Source organism: Panthera tigris, chromosome X, assembly GCF_018350195.1.
Source record: "Panthera tigris isolate Pti1 chromosome X, P.tigris_Pti1_mat1.1, whole genome shotgun sequence".
Classification (NCBI taxonomy): domain Eukaryota; kingdom Metazoa; phylum Chordata; class Mammalia; order Carnivora; family Felidae; genus Panthera; species Panthera tigris.
This window is the reverse complement of record NC_056677.1, coordinates 92,795,332-92,815,625: the sequence shown is the minus strand read 5'-3', so window position 1 is coordinate 92,815,625 and position 20,294 is coordinate 92,795,332. Positions and strand designations below refer to the sequence as shown.

The 20,294-nt window shown below is 41.5% G+C and overlaps 1 pseudogene; it reads left to right on the top strand.

The window, feature by feature from the left end:
- LOC102964792 overlaps window positions 1-19,403 on the top strand; it is an 89,969-nt pseudogene extending 70,566 nt beyond the window's left edge.
- Window positions 19,404-20,294: the final 891 nt, after the last annotated feature.

The following is a 20,294-nucleotide window of genomic DNA, read 5'->3' as shown; positions in this document are numbered from 1 at the left end:
TCTTAAAAACCTTTGTCACTGGGGAGACGGCCACCCCCTGAGCTAACCAACCGGGAGCATGCCTTTGGTGTGCAAAGTATCCAACTCAGAGCCATTCTTTTCTAGCTCACCTGTATACCGAAGGAGACAATATTCCCCTGCCTTAATCATCCCAGGGCCAGGTACCAGGCAACTAGGCATTATCTCTGTGGCTGAGAGCCTGCCACAATTATTCAAATTAGCCAGTCTGAAATTGCTTACTTTGCCCTGCTTTCTTTTCCCTTGGAAACTCTAATAGAGCCTGCGGCGTAGGCTCTCTCCTCACTCTTGTACTTTCTGCCTCCTGGACAATGATAGTGCTTTCCTATGTGGCCCTGTGTGGTATACCATGTCTCCTGCGTCCAGGACCTGTGCGTATAGTGAACTTGGTCTTCCCAAACTTCTCTATTTTGTCTTGTGCCACAGTTGACTATCACTCAAAAGAACACAGAATTCTAAGGGAGGCTGTACATGGGTAGAAGCCAGGGATATATGGGAATTCTATACTTTCCATTCCATTTTGCTATGAGCCAAACACTGCTCTACGAAACAAAAAGAAGTTTATTTTAAGAAAATGAAGAGATTCTTGGGGTGCCTGGGTGGCTCAGTCAGTTAAGCATCCAACTCCTGATTTCGGCTCAAGTCACGATCACGTGGTTCACGAGTTCAAGCCCCGCTTTGGGCTCTGTGCTGACGGTGCAGAGACTGCTTGGGATTCTCTCTCTCCCTCTTTCTCTCTGCCCCTCCCCTACTTGTGCATTTTCTTTCTTTCTCTCTCTCCCTCTCTCTCTCTCTCTCTCCCACTCTCCTTCCCTCCCTCTCTCTCTCTCTCTCTCTCAAAAATGAATAAACATTAAAAAAAGAAAACAAACAGATTCTTAGAGACTGGATGGTTAATAACAAGTTGACTGAAGTACATGTAACTGGGCGCCCAGAAGGAGAAGAATGAAAATAGAGCAGGAAATAAATTTGAACAATGTCTATAGCATTTCTAAGTTTGATGAAACGTAGATTTATAGAATTGGATATTCAAGGAACTCCAATCAGAATAAACATTTAAGCAGTCTCTGTTGGAGCATTTCATAATCAAGCAGTTGAATGTGAAATAAAGAAAATCTTAAAAGCAGCAACAAGAAAATGGCATATGATGTACAGGAGAATCATGATTCAATTAATAGCTATTCATCAGGATGTCTGGAGGCCAGAAGAAAATGAGGCAACATCTTTAAAATGCTGAATGTAAAATTAAATCTGTCAACCATATTTTCTTTTCCAATAAAAATATCCTTCAATAATGAACGGAAAATAAAGACATTTCCAAATGGAAGAAAAACACAGGAACGTATTGCCCTTAAGCCTACATTATAGGAAATAGTAAAGGAAGTTATTCAGGCAGAAGGAAGCTGATACCAGATGGAAACTTGGGTCCTCCCAAAGAAATAAAGAGCACTGTAAGTGGTAAATATAAAAAGACAATTTTTCCTTTAAATTCCTTTAAAACACATATGATAGATTAAAGCAAACTTTACAACATCTTTTAGGTTATATAATCTATGGCAGTATAATACATATAATTTTAGCATAAAAGATGGGAAGATCAATTGACCTTTAGCATTGCAAGGTTTCTACATTTATTTCAAGTCATGCAACATTAATGAAAAGTAGATTGTGAAATGTTAAGGATGTAGCTATAATCTTTTAATATGGTTTTAAAAATGCAATCTTGGCCCACTTTTGAGGCCTTTATTAAAAGGTAGGTCAGTTTCCCTTCTTGAACAGCCAGTAAAGTTCATACTCCCAGCCACGTCTCCTATCAAGTTCTCATACTCAGGGCAACTATTTATCTGTCCTCACTGCCCCAGGGCAAGATGCCAGACAACTAGGGACAGCCCTCTGTGCCCTTGACGCCACTGAAATGATTCAATCTAGCCAATCCTAAACATACTTGTCCCACCTCACCATTTCCTTGCACAGAAACTATAATAAAGGTCCTTACCCACAGTTGCACATGCATTCTCCCTCTCTCTCTCTCTCTCTCTCTCTCTCTGCCTCTAGAGCTTACCCTGTGTGGCCATGGGTAGTGTATGACATTCTCCCCAGGGAACTGTAACTATAGCAAACTGTAAAACTCTTTCTGCTTTCTCTTTCGGTGTGTGTCTGGTTTCGCCATACCTCACTCAATAAATCCCTAGGGAAGTGACTGAAAAACAGGAAGCAAAAAAAGTCAATCATAATGTTTAAATGGAATACTAAAATTTAGTCAACTAATAGTTTAAAAGATGGGAAAAAGGAGAAGAGGGTTGAAAGGCAGAAAGAACAAATTAAACACAAATAGAAAAATAGTAAACGTAAACCAATGTCAACGACTATATTCAACTTTAAATTTTTTTTTTTAAATTTATTTATTTTTGAGACAGGGAGAGACAGCACGAATGGGGGAGGGTCAGAAAGAGAGGGAGACACAGAATCTGAAACAGGCTCCAGGCTCTGAGCTGTCAGCACAGAGCCCGACGCGGGGCTCGAACCCGTGGACCGCGAGATCATGACCTGAGCCGAAGTCGGACGCTTAACTGACTGAGCCACCCAGGCACCCCTATATTCAACTTTAATGAATTAAACTCTATAATAAAAAGGCAGATATAACAATGAATAAAAATGCAAGAATCAACTACATGCTGTGTACAAAAGACACATCTCACATATAAAAACACAGATACAATGAAAGCAACTGGATTAAAAATGTATATCATACTGGCAGTATGCATAAAAAGGCTGAAGCAACTATTTAATATAAAATATACTGATGACAATGAGTAGTATCAAAAATAAAACAGGACATTTCATAGTGATTAAGGGGACAATTCACCACTAAGACTTAACTCTAAAGAAATATGTATGTGCTATAATAGCTATGGAGTATATAAGGCAAAAATTGACAGACCTACAGAGAGAGACAATTCCACAATCGTAGTAGGAGATATTGTCGAGTAGGAAAACCCAGCTACCAATCCCAAGTGAAGATTCCTACCACATAGAGGACATCAAAGATCAGAATAATGCCAGCACCTCGAAGTAGGAGCCCAGAGACCTCAACCCACCGCATCTTCTGTGGATTTGGATTTGCCAAAGAAGACTCAACACATAAGACCCTGGCTGCAGCAACCCTTCGTTCACACAAAGAGTCATAGCAAGATCAATGTCTGTCACGTGTGCTGGTCTCCCACGGCCAGCTGATCCTTCCCAATACACGACACAGGATGATGGACTACATCCATCCCTCTCACCCTGAAGGCAAAGACCCCATTTCCTTACAATGGAAGTGCGGCTGGCCGGGTACCATGTGACATATATGCTTGGGCAATAAAAAGAAGTTCACTGCACACCCAAGACAGAGGAAGGTTTTTCCAAAAAAAGAAAGAAGACTACAGGACCGAGCAACACCTCATCACCCATTTCATCGTATAGGGGAATGTTTCCGGCCCAGGGCACTGATCATGCAGCCCCAGAGAGTTGTGGCTGGCCATGTGATGGCTGCTTCCCCAAGACAAAGTAGCTATTCCAACAGGAACAAAAAGCTGCCCCTTCTGTGATGGATGCAGGCCGCTGTAATTAACCTGCCACCAGGCAGCTGGCTGATCACCCTGAGGAATGGTTCCATACTGTGGACTTAGCGTTCTCTGCTACTGGCAACTTGGGCACTCGGGTGGCCGTGGCCACGGCAGGTCACAGGACGGCTGCTCCAGACGCTAAGACTTCTCTCCCTCGGCAATTGATAAAACCACTAGATCAAGTCACCAAAGACATAGAAAACCTGAAACACACTACTTCCCACTTTATAGCCAACAACCACAGGGCATACATTATTTTTACGTGCACATAATGTTATTATCAATCTAAATGAAATACACAAGCATAAAGCCACTGTCAGTAAATTTCAAATGATCCACATAGTACAGAGTCTGCTTTGTAACCAGAGTAGAAATAAATGAGAAATCAAAAGTAGAAAGATTTAAGATTTATATAGATATATATACACACACACATACACACACACACACATACATATAATATGAAAACTCTACATTTTAAAAAAATTATAAAAAACACACCTCTAAATAATACTCACTGAAAGAAAAAATTAAAAGGAAAATAAGGAAATTTTAAATTGAATGTAATAAAAATATGACATATGGAACTTTGTGAGATGCATCTAGAGAAGTGCTTAAGGGAAACGTTATAGCTTTAAATGCATATATTTGAGATTAAATAGATCCAAAGCCAACGATCTAAGTACTTTATCTAAAGAAACCAGGCAAAGAAGAACAAAGTTAAACCAAAGGAAATAATCAAGATAAGGGCTGATACCAAGTGAACAGAAAATAAACCAAAATTAGAGACAATAATGAAACCGAAAGCTGGTTCCCAGAAAAAATCGAGAGAGACAAAAAGAGAAAATATGCTAAATAACTAGCATCAGAAATAAAAGAGGGTGAATAATTATAGATTCTACAGACAGTTAAGGGATAAGAGGATATTACAAAAGCTTTTCTGCCCAGAAATTTGACAATTTATGTATATTGTTAATTTGTTAAGAGACACAAATTGCAAGTAATCAGACATTTGCCTTTCACTGGTCTTTATACAGGGACTTGAAAGTTTGTGAAATGTATTAAATAAAATGGCTGGAAAATGGGAAAATTACAAATTACCAAAACAGATATAAGAAAAAATAAAAGAACGTATTGCCATATACAAATTAAGGAAATTGTAATCATAGTTACAACTCTTCTCTCAAATATACTTCAGGCCCAGGTCTCTTCACCGGTAAACATCATCAAACATTCAAAGAGAAATAACTGAAATTCTACATAAACACTTTCTGAATAGAAGAAAAATGAACATTTATCAACTCACTTAAGAAGATCATTAGTTCCGGGATGCCTGGGTGGCTCAGTCAGTTAAGTGTCTGATTCTTGATGTTGGCTCAGGTCATGATCTCATGGTTCATGAGACTGAGCCCTGTGTCTGTGTGTGTGTGTCTCTCTCTCTCTGCACCTCCCCTACTTTTACTCGCTCTCTCGCTCTCTAAAAATGAAAAAGTAAACATTTTTTAAAAAGGAGATTATCACTGGGGCACCTGAGTGGCTCAGTCAGTTAAGCGTCCCACTTTAGCTCAGGTCATGATCTCGTGGTTCATGAGTTTGAGCCCTACCTTGGGGTCTGTGCTGACAGCTCAGAGCCTGGACAGCCTGTTTCAGATTCTGTGTCTCCCTTCTCTCTCTGCCCCTCCCCACTCATGCTGTCTCTCTCTCTCTCAAAAATAAACATTAAAAAAAAATTTAAAAAGAGATCATTACTTTATAACCACTAAACTACACACAGAAACTACACATACAAAAAAAGAAAACAGCAGATCACTATTCCAATGAATATAGATACAAAAATTTTTCAGAAAATATTATGAAACAAATCCAAGAATCCCAACAGGCTTGACAATAGACTTCAAAAAATCAGTCAACTCAAATCACCATATTAATAAAAGACAAGAAAACATGATAATTTTAGTAAATGAAAGTAAAGCACTATAAAAAAATCCCACAGCCACTAAAGAAAAAACTCTTAGAAAAAATAGAACTAGAAACAGTCTTAAATTATTAAAGGTGATATACCTTTTACCTTAAGATGGTGAAGAAGGTAGAGATATCTGCTCTCTGCAAGGCTATTCAATATTATATTAAGGGTCCCAGTAACTAGAATAAAGAAAAGAAATAAAAGACATTGGCAAGGAAGAATAAAATTGTCTGTGTTCATAAGAGACATGACTGTTTACATAGAAATCCTTGGGGAATATACATGAAATGATGTGAGTTGAAAATCTTAAGTTACATTACAGTAGAACTCATAATTTAATTGAGCAAGATCACAGGATACAAGGCCAACATACCTTAACAAACTTAAACTTTTTTGTGTCTTTGAAAGACACAATGAAGAAAATAAAGTGTCAAGCCACAGATTTGGAAAAATTATTTATAAACATATCTCTGACAAAGGTTTTTAAATAGAATATATACATATTTTCTTATTGAAGTATAATTAACATACATTATTATTTCCAGGTGTACAATTGAACGAATCAACAATTCAGTGCTCAAGATAAATATACTCTTGACCCCCTTTCTCTATTTCATCCATCTCTCCACCTACATCCATTCTGGCAACCACCAGCTTATTCTGTACTTAAGTGTCCGTTTTTTGTTTGTTTGTTTGTCTCTTTTATACTTTGTTTTGAAGAGAAATAAACCAATTAAAAATTGGCAAAGTATATTAATCGACACTTCAGCCAAGAAGATATATGAATGGCTAATGGATACATGCAGACACCATCAGTAGGCATCCAGGAGGTATAAATTAACAGTATAATATTAAAAATATTACACACTCACTAGAATGGCTAAAATTTAAAAGACAGACAAAACTTGGCATTGACAAAGATGTGCGGGAACTAGTAGTGGAATGGCGAAATGGTAAAATCTCACTGGAAAGAAGTTTGGTATTTCTTTATGAAGTTAAATGTACATTTACTATATAATTCAGAAGCCCATTCCCAGGTATTTATCCAAGAGAAATAAACACATGAATCTACAAACGGCTTAAATGTAAATTAAGACTCCATTATCCAAGGCTGCATTATTCATAATACCTCAAACATTTGAAATAATCTCCTTGTCCATCAACTGGTGAATAGATTTTTTTTTAAATAGGATAAATCTGTACTATTGACATCTACTCAACAGTAGCAAGGAATAAACTACCAATACATGGAACAACATGAAATGAATCTCAAAAACATTCGCAGGAAAAAACATACATATCCATTTTCATGGAATTCTATATAAGGCAAAAATATAATACCAGAAAGCATATTAGTATATTAGCTGTTACCTGGGACTGTGGCTTTGGGGATGAGATTTAATACAAATAGGAATGATGTAACTTTATGGTATGATGGCAATATTCTACATTTTGATTCTAGTCATTGGTATATGATTGTATACAACTGTATCCCTAAAAATATTATAATTTATTTTATAATTTGTTTTATGTAGATTATGCCTCCATCAAGATGGGTGAAAAAAGCACTCAAGAAGATGAAAACATAGTAACGAAGAGATGAAAATTATATTAGTGACTTGATAGAGCAAATAAGAAAAGACCATATACGTTGGTCCTTAAAGAAAAAAACAAAAACAGGGAAACATAAATAATATTCATCATTCAACTGTATTCATAAAATACAATCAAAGAAAACTTTTCCATGGATGAAAGAAGATATGAATCTAAATACTTACAAAATGCACTGTGAGGGGCACCTGGGGGGCTCAATCCGTTAAGAGCCCTAATACACTTGATTTCAGCTCTGATCATGATCTCAAGGTTGTGAGATTCAGCCTCACCTTGGGCTCCAGAGCCCCAGGCTGGGCTCGGAGCCTGCTTAAGATTCCCTCTGCCCCTCCCCCACTCTCTCTTGAGCTCATGGGCTCTCACTCCCTCTCTCTCCAAAACAAAGGATTTATTGTCATACCCAAGCTGCCCACACTGAGATATCCTAATAAAACTACTAGACTTCAGTATAAAGATTACATATTCTCAGGTCTTCTAGGAACGAGGGAACCTCATCACTTACAAAAGAAAGAAAACCAACTTGGCATTAGTCTTCTCAACAACCAGGTGCAAACCAAGTCAACAGTAGAGCCATATTTAAAACTAACTGAACAAAAAATTCTCAACGAAATATATATTTTGCCCAAGATTTCATGTCTAACCAAATTGTCACTCAATTTTAAACGCAAGAGGAAAAGTTTCAACACTGAAGTACTCAGATAATATTGCAGTCATGCATCTTTGCAGATAAATGGAGTAGAAGACTAGCTTTATCCAATCATGATACGCAAAAACACCAATGGTAACGATTGAATATTTTCAATTATACAACGAAGACTAAAAAGTAGAAAGAAGTATGAAAGATTAGTATGTAAGTGTTCCATGTTCTGACAGGTAGAGATAAGCTAAAAATGGGAAGAGAAGGGAGAAAGAAATGAAAATAGATAAGTCTCACAGATTGTTACATAAGCAATACATGGGCATCACAGGGTCTTACTTAAAGATGATTTTAGGGGCGCCTGGGTGCCTCAGTCGGTTAAGCGTATGACTCTTGGTTTCAGCTCAGCTCATGATCTTGCAGTTAGTGAGTTTGAGCCTTGTGCTGGGCTCTCTGCTGACAGCACAGAGCCTGCTTGGGACTCTGTCTCGCTCTTTCTCTGCCCCTGCCCCTCCCCTGCTCGCTCTCTAGCTCTGTCAAAAATAAACAAATAGGGGCGCCTGGGTGGCTCAGTTGGTTAAGCGTCCAACTTCGGCTCAGGTCATGATCTCACGGTTCGTGAGTTCGAGCCCTGCGTCGGGCTCTGTGCTGACAGCTTGGAGCCTGGAGCCTGCTTCGGACTCTGCGTCTCCCTCTCTCTCTGCCCCTCCCCTGTTCATGCTCTGTCTCTCTCTGTCTCAAAAATAAATAAAACATTAAAAAGAATTTTTTTAAATAAACAAATAAACACTAAAAAAATAAAGATGATTTTAAAATGGCAGAAGCCAAATTTAAAAACCCTTTATTTTATGGAGGGCGTTAGATTAAACAAAAGAGAAAAAAATACATATATAAATAGTATATATACTACTAAATAGCAAAAAAAAAAAAAGCAAGGAAAATAGACCACATAGAGATCTACAATACACAAAACAACGCATATAAACACAACATAAATGGTAGGAAATAACTGATACTAAAATAATTGTATTTATATAAGGGTAAATGGATGTAACTCATAGTAAAAAAAGAATTTGAGATTGGCTCATAAAGCAAAACTGATACTCGGCTAATTAAAAGACACACCTAAATCAAAAAAACTTAGAAAAGCAAAATGATGGGCAAATGTATACAGAGGAAATGCAGGAAATAAGCAGGCGTTACAATCCTGATATTACAAAAAATGAATGCAGCCCAAAATACATTAAATTAGAAAAGGCACTTTATAATGCTAAAGGCCACAATTCACAATGAAAATTATAACAAAAATGTATGTGTGTCAGATAATATAGGAAACTCCTTCATAAAGCAGAAATTCCTGGGAAGACAAGAGCTACATGGTAAAATAGTCTTAAGGGAGTATTAACTTTGCCATTGAAGTTCTTTCTCCCAGTGATTCATAAACTTAGATCTCCTTTAAATTCTGGTACCAGTACTAGGATTCTTCAACATGAAACTCAAAGAGAGGTTAAGTTCAAACTAACAGCTAAGAATGTAAAGGGCTTAAAGCAACCTAGTAACTGTATGTAGAAATTTATACCCTAATAGTACCTTAATAGTAAATATTCTCCTCAGATTTCCATAGTACATCTTCAAAATTGGCCGGATATTAAGTCACAAAGTAAATCCCAATAAATTTCATACAGAAGAGAAATGAAAACCAGCATTCTCTGGTCATAATAAAATAAAATGTAAAGTCTCTTCACCCTGGACTTTTATTTTCCTCCTCAGTTTGGGTCATATTTTCTTGTTTCTTTGTATATTTTATAATTTTTTAATCCAATGCCAGACATTGTTCATTTTATCTTGTTGGATGCTGTATGGTTTTTACCCCAATGGATATTCTTGAGCTTTATTCTTAGATGCAGATGGTGTCATTTTGATCCTTTTGAATCTTGTTTTTAAGGTTTCAAAAGCAGAGGAAGCGCAGCATCTAGGGAGAATTTGTCCCGCAGCAGAGTCAAAACCTATCTGAATACTCTCTCTACCCAAGGCTTTGTGAATTACGAAGTTTCTGGCTCTAGTTTGTGGGACAGGACCTATTTCTAGCTCTGTGTGTTCCCCAGAGATCGGTGCTTCTAATTTTTTTTCTGTTACTTCTTCTAGCCTCAGGTAGTTTCCTCATATACCTGTGATTATCAGTATTCTACCAGAGAAAGACTTTATGCAGATCTCTGGAATTCTCTCTCTTCTCCAGGAATCTGTCCTGAAAATGTAAATGCCTCACACCCTGCCTCTCAGTTTCATCTTAGCTGAATTCCTCTTTCCTTTGTGCTGTGTCCTCAAAATTCCCTCTAGAAACTAACCTGGGGCAATGATAAGTTTAATGGTGCTCATTTCCTATCCCTCATTGTAACTATCTTCCACTCCCTGAACCTCAATACCTTGACTACCGTCGTTTCATGCATTTTATTGATTTTTAAAAATCATTTCAGTTGGAGTGAGGTGCAAATCCAGTCATGTAAGTACTTTTAAAATAATTTTAAATTACGGGGTGCCTGGGTGGCTCGGTCGGTTAAGCGTCTGACTTTGGCTTAGGTCATGATCTCACCGTTTGTGAGCTCGAGAGTTCGAGCCCTGCGACCACCTGCTTTGGATTCTCTGTCTCCCTCACTCTGCCCCTCGCCCGCCGGCACTCTCTCTTTCAAAAATAAACATTAAAAAAATTTTAAGAAAATAATTTTAATTTATATAACCATGAGGCTGTTTTAAAATGAATTTTTAAAAAAAGATTAGGGGGAAAAGCCAAGAGTGACATTAAATGTACACAGAGATACATGAAGACATCTATAGAAAATTGGTAACCACAGGAGCTGAGATCCGGCTAAGCACTGTCTGGGCACTGGCTGTGCACTACCCACCTGGGCTCCTGCCCCACCGTGCACCCATTGAGGAACCACTGTGACCACTTGCCCGCCTGCCCCAGAACTCTGCTCAGGACCCCACCTTGGTGGCAGTGGAGCCCAGTCCCCCAAAACTGGCCAAGCATGGAGACACGGGGTCAAGGTTGCAGATTCCGAGGCTGGGGCGGGTGGGCCCAGCTTGCACACTCTGTTTCCTTTCCCGTGGCGGTCCATCTCAAGATACCCACCCCACTGGTGAAGGTATAGCCTTGCGTGTGCACGTGTTCTCCCCTCACACGCTTAAATCAAGTGCTTTTTGTAGTGTGAAGAAACTGAGCGAAACCATCCTTCCCGGAAGCACCGGGCACAGAGCTGTAACATCAGCATATAGTACTTATTTCACTGGACCAGTTCTTGGTGGATCACCTTTTCGCAGGCGTTGGTTTCTCAGCCAGACAACAATAGAAATGAGGCCAGACCCCAAAATTCAAGGGCTCGAGCTGAAGCAAAACACAGCGTCAACAGAGAATAAATAATCAGGCTAGCCTCCCTGAACAGAGGGGATGCCCTGCTTGTGTAGAGAGAAAGTCCCCTCATCCTGATGGGCTGATATTGGCAGGCAATTCAGGTAGCTCGTTGACGCGTCATGGAGCCAGGGTCCTGTCTGAAGTCTGGCTTCTATATGGGGCTGCATCCTAGTGTTTCGCTCTAAGAGAAGCAGTTTAACAGTAACAGCCAATAGAAAGTGCCCCAGGTGCATAGTGTTTTCTACTTAGGGCTTGCTCCCATGATCCCTAACTGTCTCAACATAACCTAATGTGTTGAAGCACCGTGAGCCTTCCTCATACCTAACAAAATTGTGGACGCAAGCATAAGAGTGAGGAGACAGAAACAGAAGGAGCGTGCAGATCATCAAAGAGCATCCGTCCATGATTCAGAATAATGCAAGTGGGGCCACGGTAGCCACTGCCATCACAATGACTACCCCCTCCAAAAACAGTGGCTCCAACCGTGAAGGTGATTCTCAGCTAGCCTAGCATGAAGTACTGTGCTCTATGACCAACGCTCAGGAACTTTTAGATTTCTTGGGCCAAGGGATGTTTAGTAAGCCGTCCAGTGCCAGAAATGGGGCCCCACTGAAAGTGTGGCCATCAAAATCCTGGAGAACCACCCCTCTATGTGCTTGGCAAGGTCAGACTGAGGAGAGGATCCTGGCCCCCTTGAGAGCGGGAGAGCTGAGGACTACAACTGTGTCTGTGTCTATGAGTGCTACCAGCACAAGGATCACACGTGCTTGGTTTTTTGAGATGTTGGAGCAGGACCTCCGTGACCTTTTGAAACAGAGTAAGTTTAGCCCGTTGCCACTCAGATACATTTGTACAGGCCTCCAGCAGGTAGCCACAGCCCTGATGAAACTCCAAAGCTTAATTCTTATCCATGCTGACCCCAAACGAGAAAACACCATGCTGGGTGATCCCATTTCGATAACCCTACAGAGTAAAGGTCATTGACTTTGGTTCAGCCAGTCACGTGTCCAGAGCTATGTGTTCTACCTACTTGCAGCCCAGATGTTACGGGGCCCCTGAGATCATCCCTGGTTTACCATTTTGAGAGGCAACTGATATGTGGTCGCTGGGCTGTGTCATTACCGAATTGTTCCTGGGCTGGCCACCCTACCCAGGAGCTTCCGAATGTAATCGGATTTGGTGTATTTCACAAAAACAAGGTTTGCCAGATAAACATTTATGAAGTGCAGGGACAAAGACAACTAGGCTTTTCAACTGGGACATGGAGTTTTCCTATACTTTGCCGAGGCTGAAGACACCAGAGGACCATGAAGCAGAAATGGCGGTTAAGTAGAAAGAAGCAAGGAAGTACATTTTCCACTATTTAGATGCTGTGGTCCAAGTGAACACGACAATAGATTTAGAAGGCAGTGGCATGTTTGTGGAAAAGGCAGACTGGCGGGAGTTCATTGACCTATTAAAGAAGACGCTGACCATAGATGCTGAGCATCACTCCAGTTGAAACCCTGAGACACTTACGTGATTTTTCCCGTTATACACAAATCAACTGTTTCCAGATCGTGGAGGTCTGCAAGCACTGGGCGAGTACGGAGGACACTGCAAACCCAGGCAAAACCATCTTGATCAGGCAGGTGGCCCCCAGCACACCGACCGACGTCACCATGACCTTCAACAACCATCTGAACGCTGTCCAGAACCAGGCTCCCACCTCTACCAGCGCCACTATTTATTTAGCCGAAGCCGAAGCCTCCTAAGTTACCAATCTGCCCTTTACCAGCCCTCGGCGGCAGCCATGACCTCAGCGACCCAGCAGAGCATGCCCCTGTGGACAGGAACAGCCCAGATCTGTGCCCATCCTGACTCTTTCTATCAAGCTGTCATCGTGTGTCCGCCCAGACGCAGGATGGCAGCCATCTTCTTCTACACATGCTGGCAATTTCGTGTGTCTTCAGTGTCTTCAGATCAGACCGGGCCTAGTTGCCCACCAGGCCTGGTCGATTCGGACTTGGAAAATCTTGCTTTCCCTGGCGTGGCGGCATGTGACTGGAGCGGCCAAGCGCAGGTCAGTGCAGCACATGACTGTGACTCCTGAGACCGTGGCAGGCACCCAGAAGTTGACCCACCGGGAGAACGTGCAAGCTCAGCCGCATCACCCGGCAGTCGGTGCTGCTGATCAGCCATGTGAGCCTTCTAGCACCCAGTCCTCCAAGATGGACATGACCTACGTGATGTTCCGCAACAGCCAGCCAGCACCGTCTCCCTCCCAGAAGCGTAAACAGGACCAGTCCCTTGTGAGAAGCATCTCCATCCGGGAGGTCTCTCCCTTTCAGGCCTTCAGCTCCCTCCCGAGGTCCAAGGGCAACAAGGAGAACACACCTCCCAGCCTACACCTCCTCCGTCACATGCGGGTGGGGTGAGAGAGCCTGCAGCACCAATGATTGTTACTGCCGACCTCACCAGCCCCAAGGTCAGTGTCACCACCATCAGCAGTGACCGGGACACAGGAAAAGGAGGAAGAACAGAAATATGCCCCCAACAGGTGAGGGCATGACACCTTCAGACTTCCCAGAAGGAACAGGATGGGGGGGAGGGGTGCAGTGTGCTGCTGGCTCACACAGAGAGTTGTCCAGGACTCTGAGCCACGTTCCATCCTCAGACATGCGGATCTCTGTCCCCTGGCCCCTAAATTTTGTTCCTTAAATGGAACATCAGAAACATTCCTAAATGTTCTAGAGACCTAAAGTGGTTTCAAGGGAAGGTCCTGAAGATTCAACATAATTGTTCAAACCCAAGATATTTTGAGTCACTTTGGTCTTAAAAAATAGTTAGGGGCGCCTGGGTGGCTCAGTTCGTTGAGCGTCCGATTTCGTTTCAGGTCATGATCTCGTGGTTTCGTGAGTTCGAGCCCTGCATTGGGCTCTGTGCGGACAGCTCAGAGACTGGAGCCTGCTTCGGATTCTGTGTCTCCCTCTCTGCCCCTCCCCTGCTTGCTCTGTCTCTGTCTCTCTCTCTCTCTAGAAAATAAATAAACGTTAAAAAATTTTTAAAAGATAGTCACAGGCCTATACATGTGGGAGACTTGAGACTATAAAAATCACGTATACAATACCAGTGTATTTCAACTCCCGTATGCTTAAAAATCTCTGCTTCAAGCTACTGGATTTATTCCTAGTTGGTCAGAGTGTTTCTCTAACATCTCCTTGGCTCTCTCAGAAATTTGCCTATGTCTGGCTGCATTGAGGATGTCACTAAATCTCTAGGACCAGATGACATTCCCTAGAATTTTGACAGGAGTGCCAAGGCAACATTATCCCTGACCAACAATAGGTGTCATTAGTTCCTAGAGCAAATGGACGGTCAGCATGCTAGGAGTGAGCAAATTGAAGGGGGAAAAAAAACATGACAAACATTCCCAAACTGTTTTCATTTGCACTATTTCATGCATCATTTGATAGGGTATGCAAGGCAAGCAATTCTAGTCCCATTTGATAGGTAGGAACACCGAGGCCCAGGAAAGGTAAGCGACTCACCCAAATTGATAAAGGTTCTAAGTAGCGGAATTGGGATTCAGGTCCCCTGCCACTGAAGACATGGCCATCTTAAGTACTGGCAAAAACCACTGACTTCTCTTCAGTCATTAAGTCAATGAAAATAAATTCTATCCTGCCCCCTCCTCTGATCACCACCACACCCCCAAACACGTTTGCACCCACTGTGTGCAAAGCATCAGGCCAAGGCAGTGGGACGTCCAGAGTATGCGACAGAGCCACGACTGAGTGCTAAAACTCTAGCAGCAAGAAAGGCAAAAGACAGCTCTTCTTCTTTGAGACGATCTTTCAAAGTGAAGACGCAAGAAAGACCCAGCAACCTACTTTTTCTCAGTGATGGCCTTTGGACAAGGGAGCTCTGTGGCCATGGCTAGACGACTGGTCTAAAGACAGAAAACAAACCAAGCATTTTCCCGGGTCACCCAAGATCAAATAGCAGACCCAGTCTTGTTTTATTTTTTATGTTTCTAATTTAATTTCAGTACGAGAACACATAGTGTCACGGTAGTTTCAGGTGTACAATGTAGTGATTCAACAATTCCATACATTCCCGGATGCTCATCACCACAAGTGCACCCCTTAATCGCCATCACCTGTTTCACTCATCCCCCCCACCTTCCCCACCACCCCTGTAACCATCAGTTTGTTCTCCGTAGCTAAGCGCCCGTTTCTTGGTTTGTGTCTCCTTTTTTTTTTTCCCCTTCGTGCATTTTTTGTGTTTCTTAAATTACAAGAATAAAATCATATGGTATTTGTCTTTCTCTCTGACTTATTTTACTTAGCACTATACAGCCTAGTTCTACTCATGTCATTGCAAATGGCAAGATTTCATTCTTTTTTTTAATGCCTGAAAAATATTCCGTTGTATACATCCACACCACACCTTCTTTATACATTCATCTGTAGATGGCAACTTGGGCTGAATCCATAATTTGGTTATTGCAAACAGTACTACTATAAACGTAGGGGTGCATGTATCCCTTTGAATTACGGTGAGGTTTTTCTTGGTATATTTTAGGTAAATATCCAGTACTGCAACTAGTGGATTATATGGTACTTTTATTTTTATGTTTCAAATGTATATTTCTTTATACACACATGAGTGGGGGAGGGGCAGAGAAAGAGGGAGACAGGGGGTCCCAAGCAGGTTCCACGCTTTGAGCATGGAGCCCAACGCAGGGCTCAATCCCACAAACTGAACCTTGAGATCATGACCTGAGCCGAAATCAAGAGGCAGGTGCTTAACTGACTGAGCCAACCAGGCACCCCAGTACTTCTGTTTTTAATTTTTTAAGAAACTTCCATACTGTTTTCTTTTTCTATAGTAAACCTACCAGTTTGCATTCTGACCAACATAGCACAAGGGTTCCTTTTTCTCCACATTGTCACCAACACTTGTTTCTTGTGTTTTTGATTTTAGCCATTCTGACAGATGTGAGGTGATATCTCATTTTGGTTTTGATTTGCATTTCTCTGATGGTGAGTGACGTTGAGCATAATTTCATGTGTCTGTTGGCCGTATGGATGTCTTATTTGGAGAAATGTCTGTTCATGTCGTCTTCCCATATTTTAATTGGATTATTTGTTTTTTGGGTGTTCAGTTGTAGGAGTTTTTTATATATGTTGAATACTAACCCTTTATTGGAATGTCATTTGCAAATATTTCCTCCCATTCAGTAGGTTGCCTTTTTAGTTTTGCTGATTGTTTCCTTTGCTGTGCAGAAGCTTTTTATTTTGATGTAGTCCCAATAGTTTACTTCTGCTTTTGTTTCTCTTGCCTCTAGAGACCTATCTAGAGAAATGATGCTACAGCTGATGTCAGAGAGATTACTGCCTATGCTGTCTTTTAAGATTTTTATGGTTTCAGGTCTCACATTTAGGTCTTTGGTCCAGTTTTAATTAATTTTTCTGTATGGTGTAAGAAAATGGTCCAGTTTCATTCTTTTGCATGTGGCTATGGAATTTTTCCAACACTATTTGTTGAAGAGACTATTTCTCATTGGATAGTCTTTCCTGCTTTGTTGAAGATTAATTGACCATACAATTTTGGGTTTGTTTCTGGAATGGCTATTCTGTTCCATTGATCTATGTGTCTATTTTTGTACTTGTACCATACAGTTTTGATTACTACAGCTTTGTAATACAACTCAAAGTCTGTAATTGTGATACCTCTAGCATTGCTTTTTTTTTCAAAAATTGATTGGCTCTTCAGGATCTTTTGTGGTTCCATACAAATTTTAGGATTGCTTGTTCTAGTTCTGTGAAAGGCAATGTTGGTATATTTTTAATATTCTTTAATTTTTATTTTTGAGAGAAAGAGAGAGAGAGAGGGAGGGAGGGAGGGAGGGAGTGGGGACGGGGCAGAGAGAGAGAAAGAGGGAGACACAGAATCCGAAGCAGGCTCTAGGCTCTGAGCTGTCAGCACAGAGCCCGATGTGGGGCTCGAACTCGGACCGTGAGATCATGACCCGGGCTGAAGTCAGATGCTTAACTGACTGAGTCACCCAGGCATCCAGCGATGTTGGTGTTTTGATAGGGATTGCATTATATAGATTTCTTTGAGTAGTACAAACACTTGAACAATATTTGTTTTTTCCAATCCATGTGCATGGAATGTCTTTCCATTTTTTTCTGTTGTCTTCAATTTATTTCATCAGTGTTTCACAGCTTTCAGTGTACAAGTCTTTCACTTGTTTGTTAGGTTTATTCCTAGGTATCTTATTATTTTTGGTGTAATTATAAACAGGAATGAAGCAGAAATGAATGAGCAAAACCAGTCTAAAAATAAATATTTATAAATGATTTTGATTAGAGGAGCACGGACGATCTATACATGCTGAATAATCCATCTTTCTCCCTTGAAATTATCTTGGACAAAGAAAAAAATTGATAACCACAGAGAAGACAATACGTCTGTCAACTTTTGAACAGAGTTCTCTGTAAACTCAGAAAAGGGCATATTCTAAGTACCAAAAGGGAGGGTTGCAGCAGGAATGGAGAGAGGAGAGGAGAAGACCCATGCCAGGCGCCCCAGGCATGGGAGACCCACACTGGGAAGACAGATCCCCATAATATTTGGTTTTGAAAACCAAGGGGGCGTGGCTTTGAGAGATCTTAACAGTCAGTGGAGCTTAACACCAGGAATTTTAGAAATCACTGGTCTCTGCACTGGGAGAGCCGGAGAGCAATAGGAAACTGAGTCCCCATCCTTAAAGAAACAGCACAACCAACAGCCCCAACTGACATACAGCAGCAGTTTGACACACAAGCAGCAGTTTGAAAACTGCCTGGGGTATACGGGAAGGAAATTGATTTCCTAATTTCGCAGGGTATGCCGTAGGGAGAGGGATCTTTGAGAGACTTCTCCAAGAGCAAATGAGGTGGCAGGCAGTATTTTCCTCCCTGGCCGGCCCTTCCAGGCTAGATGCAGGCACATCTGTGGTGACCAGGGTAGTGCAAACATTCTCCACCTACCTTGTCAACAGGGCGCCCTGCCCCCACTGTGTTTATGTGCACCCACCATCTCCAACGCTGCCAGCCCGGGCAGGAGTTTTCCTGGCTCTAGATCCCCCTCCTGCAGTGGACCAGGGTGAAACTTGCAGACACTGTGAGTCCCCACCATGCACTCTCTTGCTTTCTGGAATACACAGACCTGCAGGACCATACTTGATTTTTCAGTACTCAGAACATAGAATCGGCAAGTTTCTTCATTCCTTGTAGTGGAAAACCGTATCTGGGACCAAAATTTGGTCATTTCCTCATAGATGAGATGTTTCCAGACGTGCACTGGTGGGGACAAGATTAGAACGTGCAGGCTACTGCAGTGGCAGAGATGGAAAATATCTTACTGTTAAGGTTATGAGTTCCTATTGATTTCTCAATTGAAATCTAATGTCACCTTGTGCTCTCAAGTTTTCTCCCTCTATAAAAAAAATGCATTATTTCCTCGATAACTTGCCACTGTGCCTTTTCAGCCCTTCGTCTAATCTGAAATCATACCCCCTTCTCATTACAAGTCTTTGCTATAGACTGTTTGTGCTCCCCCAAAATTCACGTGGTAAAACTTAATCTCTAATGTGGTAGTGGTATTTAAAGGTAGGGTCTTTGGGAGTTGATCAGGTCACGAGAGTGGAGCTGTCACGATTGGTCTTAGTGCCCTTATAAAAGAAGGCCCTAGAGAGCTCCCTCACACTTTCCGCCACGTGAGGACACAGCGCGAAGACACCTGTCTATAAACCAGGAAGTAGGCTTTCATGAGACACTTACTGTACCAGTGCCTTGACCTTGGACTTCCCAGCCTCTAGGACTAAGAGAAATAATGTTTTCCTGTTCTGAAGTCACTCAGTACATAGTATTTGTTATAGCAGCCCTAATGGACTAAGACAGTCCTTTGGCTCATTGATCACTGTTTTCTAATCACGTTATTGACTCTGATTTTAGGTATGTTGCCACATTCCTATATCATATTGGCTTTCGAACAGACCTTCATTTGCCAATTTCCCTTGTACAACTTTATAACGACAACAACGACAACAGCTGCATTGCCAATTGTACCAACTTAGGGTTCCAACAACAGCAACAAAACAGCCAGAGTCAAACAGGGAATTAAGGAGAATTTAACCAAGAGATTCATGATAAAGACGCACGCAAACTTTAAAGGGAAGCAACCAGAGATGATACTGTATCCTGTGGTAGCAACAGGAGAAAGCTTTTACAACTCCTAGACCAGAAGGAAAAAGACGACAGTATAGACAGCAAAACCGAGCCAAGCCATGGCCTCACAGGGAAGGGTCCGGTGAATAAATACCCAACAGACCTTTCCATTTGCCCTCATACTTCCTACTGATTCTTCTCACTGGTACCTCCAAGGGTAAAATGAGAACAAGAGAATCCAGTGATACAGTCCATGAAGCTTAGTTAGTTTCCTGGAGCAAGAGCTGGGCAGAGGAGGAATTTGAGAAGAGAAATGGAAAATGTCTACCCCCTCCCCCTCCCCCCCAAAAGCCACCTCTTTCTACACTTCGCATCGTTTCTCCATCTGCCAGTTTCACTAGTTCATGCTATTCCAAATCTATTTTCTCGGAAACAATGGATTTCCGGAGCTCCACCCAAAGTTAATTTTTCCGCCCCTACTAGGTAAACGAAGTGATCACCCAACCACGAGCCCGAGCCAGAATGTGACTGTCACTCTTGACTTATTTCTTCCTTCTGACACAATCGTCCTTCAGGAAACATGATGTGGCAATTACACCCTTAAAATATCTTTACCCTCCATTTCTTCTTTTGAGTCCTGTCATAGTCCTTAGTTCAGGTTTCTCAGTAATCTATCACCAACCTACCTTTCTCGCCTCATTCTCACCCCTCCTTCCCTTTAGCCCCATGCTCTAATCAAACCACAGTACTTACAGCTTTCCGTACACAATATTTCTCTTATAACAAACATTTTCTGACTGCCTATAATATGCCAGACACTGAGCTAGGTGTTGGGCATAAAAAGATA